Source organism: Melanerpes formicivorus, unplaced genomic scaffold (assembly GCF_026170545.1).
Source record: "Melanerpes formicivorus ecotype bairdi unplaced genomic scaffold, bMelFor1.0.p_v2 SCAF_98, whole genome shotgun sequence".
NCBI lineage: Eukaryota > Metazoa > Chordata > Aves > Piciformes > Picidae > Melanerpes > Melanerpes formicivorus.
The window spans coordinates 1,934,883-1,941,475 of record NW_027142450.1 but is presented as its reverse complement, the minus strand read 5'-3'; positions in this window follow the sequence as shown (position 1 = coordinate 1,941,475).

The window sequence follows — 6,593 nt, the reverse complement described above, 5'->3', positions numbered from 1 at the left end:
AGCAAGGTGATAAGATAGCAGAAATCACTCCTGTCAGAAGGGTCAGAAGGGAAAGATAAGTGGGGTGATGTGCCCTGCCTACAGGTTGTTACAAGGATGACTAAATTCTCTGCCATTAATCCAGTAACCAGCACTGAGAATTAGGCTGATAACAGGCTGATGATTTGGGTAGGGTGCTTATCTCTGCACTTTGCCCCACCCATTGCTTCCTGACTCAGTGCTGGAACCCCTGCCCATCCTCCTCCCTGCCTGTTACCCCAAACAGGCTTTGGTCCCAGTCCTTGTGCTGCCAGCAGCAAGAACCTAGCTGGTATTGTCTAAACAGAGCTATACAATGGGCAGCATTGTTGACACTGGATTTTTGCCCTCATTAAAGATGACCTCACAGCCCACCCCTTGGCCACTTCAGCCAGCCCCTCGGGACTGTGAGGCTGTCTTTTGAACTCGGGTAAATAAATTGGGAGAGGAGGGGGAGAAGGGGATGGGGGGCAGAGCAACACAGCAGTCTTTGTGTTGCCACCCTCTCTTCAGCACTGGCAATCTCTGATGTCTTTCTACCCACATCAGACATGGCAGGCCAGGTGCCAACAGCAAGCACATTACATGCCCTTCCCCATTCTCCCCAGCCTGCATTTGCTGTTCAGCGACACCCTTTGTGGTTCTGCAGCACACCCACCCCCCCACCCCCCCCACCCCCCCCTTATTCGAGATGCAGTTTGGATCATAAATGTCCATTATCCTCCTTCTGTGTCTTCTTTTCACACCTACAGCCCATACCCCTCGTCTTCAGGCTGAGACCATCCTCTCATGCATCCCGTGCTTTCAACGCTCTGGACATGCCAAGCATAGACCCGGGGAAATGTCCCCTCCTAGTGGCAGATATTGTGACCCAGCTTAGGTGGCGAGGGCAGTACAACACTTGGCTCCTGCTCCATGGTGTCACGCAGGTTTAGATGCAGCTAACACATCTAAGTTCCAGCTGCATTTAAGGATAGATATTCATCTCTGTGGGAAGAGAGGTGATACTGCAGGGCTGTGAGTATGAGTCCTGGAGATGGATTACCACGTACTCAGCACAGGGGAAAATTGCAGCACCAGGAAAGGATGAGGGCACATCCAAGGTAGTTTGCTGCTGCTTCTGTTTTTCAGAGCATGGTGTTCCATGCCACTGTGTATCCTCTTCATGTGTGTGCTCTGCATCATTGCATTCTACCCTGTTGCCTGGCTGGAACAGCAGCCTGGGCATTTGGGGGCTGCCCAATACTCCATTCAGAGAACAAAAAAATGTTTCCTAAAGACAACAATAACCTGTGATCTAGAGATCAGGGAGGCATCTCCCTTCTGAGCTGCTGGCTGGCTCCAGGTTATTTCTCCATATAGATTGGTTTCTTATAGAGTCCTGTAAGCAGAAGCAGGCATGCCCTGGCAGGAAGAAACTGCTGGTATGAGAAGCAAGAAGGTCAAAAGTAAAATATTGCTGGAACCTCAGCCCAGCCTTCTGTACTCTAGACTTAGCAATGGCACACAAAGATGGAGTGTGCCTCTTCCTGTCTGACATCCCCAACTTTGCCTACATCCATACCTCAGTCTCTTTTAAAGCCTGTGTTTTCTTTCCTCTTGGGCAATGGGACTAGAGCAGGGAGCTGACTTCTTTCCCTCCAGAAGTCTGTCTTGCTTTTCCCTCCTTTCCCTCTTTGCTTAGCTTGTATCTTGTGAGCAACATTTTTTAGTCTATAAAACAGGAGTGGTCCTTTGTCCAAGTCTTCTCACAACTGAAAATCCTTCAGGATTCTCACCTGAGCATAATGCCCTCCCACCGTGATGTGTGATGGGCAGCAGCAGTGTTCCTGACTGGTCAAGGAAAGGACATTCAGAGTCCTGAAGGAGAGGCACTACAAGCTGTTGCCTTGCTGGTCAGAAACATTTTTAGGTGCTGTTGCTGAGAATGAAGCCCCTACCTGCCTGCCTGGTTTTGCTGCCTTTCCAAGGTGTTTGAAGAACCTGTCTACCCTGTCTTCTTTAAAGAATTAAGCTGGAAATACACTCTTCCCTTTCCACATCTGCTTCCTCACTTAACAAAAAGGGCTGCAGACCTCTGTGCTCATTTTAGTTTTGGTGGGTAAAATGCCTTTTGTTAACCTACTGTTTGTGTTTGGAGTGTTAATAGGGGGGGAAACACTTTGCAAGTGTAAAAAGCATTCTGGGCAGGTAAAACTGAAGGGACCCTGCAGCCCAATATTCAATCCTTACTATTTCTGATTACCTTTCTAAAGTGTCCTTATTTTGACTCTCAAGTCTTGTGACAGGGCTAAAATAGAAATGTCATTAAAAAAAAATATCAATCTTTAATGGCCTCTTACAAAGTCTGGACCTCAAGGCACTGTCGAGCTGCAGTAGATGACCAATTACCACATGCATTCACACTTTCACACATTCACACTGCAGGCATTCAATGTGTTCTGGAAGGTATGCATTTTCCTTCATCCAAGCTGTGTTTTAGGGAGTTGTATTTGCAGGGAATTCAGGTATGGAATTAAAAAACAGCCCATTAGAATAAACCTTTATTAGAATAAACCAAACCAGGTTGGAAGAGACCTTCAAGATCATCATGTCCAACCCATCAACCAATCCAACCCACCCAAACAGCTAACCCATGGCACCAAGCACCCCATCAAGTCTCTTGAACACCTTGAATGATGGCGACTCCACCACCTCCCTGGGCAGCCCATTCCATAGCGCAATCACTCTTTCTGTATAGAACTTCTTCCTAACATCCAACCTGAACCTCCCCTGGCGCAGCCTGAAACTGTGTCCTCTTGTTCTGGTACTGGGTGCCTGGGAGAAGAGACCATCATCAGCCTGTCTACAACCTCCCTTCAGGTAGTTGTAGAGAGTGATAAGGTCACCCCTGAGTCTCCTCTTCTCCAGGCTAAGCAGCCCCAGCTTCCTCAGCCTCTCCTCATAGGGCTTGTGTTCCAAACCCCTCACCAACTTTGTTGCCCTTCTCTGGACTCGTTCCAGCAAGTCAACATCCTTCCTAAACTGAGGGGCCCAGAACTGGACACAGTACTCGAGGTGTGGCCTAACCAGTGCAGTGTACAGGGGCAGAATGACCTCCCTACTCCTGCTGGCCACACTGTTCCTGATGCAGGCCAGGATGCCATTGGCCCTCTTGGCTGCCTGGGCACACTGCAGGCTCATGTTCAGCCTACCATCGACCAGTACCCTCAGGTCCCTCTCTGCCTGGCTGCTCTCCAGCCACTCTGACCCCAGCCTGTAGCACTGCATGGGGTTGTTGTGGCCAATGTGCAGAACCCGGCACTTGGATGTGTTAAATCTCATGCCGTTGGACTCTGCCCAGCTGTCCAGCCTGTCGAGGTCACTCTGCAGAGCCTCTCTACCCTCCAGCAGATCAACTCTTGCCCCCAGCTTGGTGTCGTCAGCAAATTTACTGATGATGGACTCAATGCCCTCATCCAGATCATCAATAAAGATGTTAAAGAGCACAGGGCCCAGCACTGATCCCTGGGGCACACCACTAGTGACTGGCCGCCAGCTGGATGTGGCACCATTCACCACCACTCTCTGGGCTCGGCTCTCCAGCCAGTTCCTAACCCATCGCAGTGTGCTCCCGTCCAAGCCATGGGCTGACAGCTTGGCCAGCAGTTTGCTATGGGGGATGGTGTCAAAGGCCTTGCTGAGGTCCAGGTAGACTACATCAACAGGCCTCCCCACATCCACCAGGCGGGTCACCTGATCATAGAAGGAGATCAGGTTGGTCAGGCAGGACCTGCCCTTCCTAAATCCATGCTGGCTAGGCCTGATCCCTTGGCCATCCTGTAAGTGCTGTGTTATTGCACTCAGGATGACCTGTTCCATGATCTTGCCTGGCACTGAGGTCAGGCTGACAGGCCTGTAATTCCCTGGCTCATCCAACCGGCCCTTCTTATGGATGGGCACCACGTTGGCCAGCTTCCAGTCCTCTGGGACCTCGCCAGTGAGCCAGGACTGCTGGAAAATGATGGAGAGTGGCTTGGCCAGCTCATCTGCCAGCTCTCTCAGCACCCTAGGATGAATCCCATCTGGTCCCATGGACTTGTGGGGATCCAAGCTGCTAAGGAGAGTTCCAACCACCTCCTCATGGAACATAGGGAAACTGTGCAGCTCCCTGGCTCCTTCTGACAGCTCTGCAGGCCAGCTGTCAGGAAGACGTTCTGCCCTTCTAGTAAAAATTGAGGCAAAGAAGATGTTAAGTATCTCTGCCTTTTCCTCATCCTTTGTTACAATGTTCCCCTCCGTATCCACCAAGGAGTGGAGGTTGTCCTTTCCCTTCCTCTTACTATTAATGTATTTATGGAAGGACTTTTTGTTGTCCTTCACAGTAGAGGCCAGTTTAAGCTCCAAGTGTGCTTTTGCCTCCCTAATTTTCTTCCTACAACACCTAGCAACATCCTTAAACATTCTGTGGGTTGCCTCCCCTCTCTTCCAAAGATGATACACCCTCTTTTTTTCCCTCAGTTCCATTAAAAGTTCATGAACCATCTAGGCTGGCCGTCTGCCCCGGCAGCTCATCTTTCCAGCACATTGGCACAGCCTGTCCCTGAGCCTTCAACAATTCTTCATTGAAGTAGGTCCAGCTCTCCTGGACCCCTTTGTTTTTAAGGGCTTTATCCCAAGGAACCCTCTGAATTAGTTCCTTGAGTAACCTGAAGTCTGCCCTCTGGAAGTCCAGAGTGGAGGTCTTCTTGCTGCCCCTCTTGGCTTGACCAAAAACCGAGAATTCAATTATCTCGTGGTCACTGGACCCCAAACACCCTCCAACCACCACATCGCCCACCAGTCCTTCCCTGTTGGTGAAGAGGAGGTCAAGCATAGCCTTGCCCCTGGTAGGCTCTCACAGCATGCCATGATGGCATAGAAGTTACTTCAGCCTTCTTGAGTTGATAATGCCAGGTGATTTTATTGCTGAGTCTTTAAGAAAGTAAGGTAAGGGTGAAGTAGCAAAATTTTATGGCTTTTGGTATAGAGTTACATGACATCATCACAACTGTTCTTACCCTGCTAATTTTACCTGGTTGTGTAGGTTTGGGGAAACTGGGCTAAGAGTACCCACTTCGTTTTGAGGTTTTCTGGAATGGCTCTGGGATTCATACCTGCAGTACAGTTGCTCAGAATTTCTCTAGTGATATATCTGGCAGAGGACAGATCAAGCTTCCTACTTCTACAGACTGTACTAGTCTAGGAAGAGTGGGAAATGTGTTGGAGGTATCCCTACTTAGATTTCCAATGACATCTTGGCAAATAAGATACATGGACTGAAGTAAATAGCACAAAATTCACTAGATGAGTAAAAGATTCTGATTTGAGAGGAAGACAACTGTTCAAAGCTACACTGGGAGAGTAACTTGGTGAGATAGCAGTTTTGCAAATAAGGGTCTGGGGGCAAAAGTAGAGCATGTGCTTACAATGTCATGCTACTGCAAGTGCAATTGTAGATGTAGAAATAGTACCATAGGAAAGACACATGGAGTAACTGTCTGGTTCTACTTGGCACTGGGGACACCTTAGCTCTGAGGTTTTGTTTTGTTTGTCCATGGCACCATCCTGCTTTTTAGGCTGCTGGCTCTGTGTTGTGCCTTGGGAATGAGCACTCTGTATAAGAAACTGTGTATAAAGATTAGCAACCCTAAAAATTGAACAACCTTCCCCCTGAATAGAGAAAATAGCACACAGGGAGAATCCAGGCAAACTTACCCTGTCCTACAATAGCAAAACTTTGCATGTGTGACACCAGGCTGTGCAGCTCTGGGAGATGGATGTCTGTCAGGATGGCACCTCTCAAGCCACTGGCAAGGGACTGCATTCAATGTTGTGCCCCTGAGGATGTCCTGATCTGATCATAGCTTCTGTAGTAGGCTGAGAGCACCCCACAGGGACCCCAGGATCCCAGCTAACATGCCTGAATGCTGAGGTAGGATGAGTCTGGAAAGCACTGGAACGCAGATAAAAGCTAGCTGGTATAGAAACATGCAACATCGCTAGTGTGTGGTAGGGTTTCCCTTCTCCTTTATCTCCCCTTTCTCAGTCAGTCACATTTATGCTTAAAGAGCTGGTTCAACCATGTGTTTGACTCATCCATGAATATCAGACACATGGAAGTTCCAACCTCAAAGCCTGATTTGGGGCTTTTAAATGGCCACCTGAGCTTTCCTTATCTTTTCCTACCTATAAAATGAGACCTCCAGGGATTATTTGAAGTTGTGGTCAGGAATGATTAGAGGAACATGAGTACTGTGCAACATAGGACTGGGTAGATTGAGTTGATATAATTGCACTGTGAACAAATGGTCTTCATTTAAACAATGGCTTAGAAAAAACTGATGGACAAAGGTAAAAAAATGTGAATTATTTGCAGCTCCTGAAGAATCTGCACCTGTGCTCTCTACCCAGGACTTGGCCAACACCATCCTGCTGAAAATCAGTGCAATAAGCTCAAGACATGCAGATGTAGGATAAGGGTAGGTCTTTGCTGTCTGTAAGGTCCCTGTCTTAGTTTCCAAAGATATCAGGACTCCTTGTCCTGCATTTCCTCC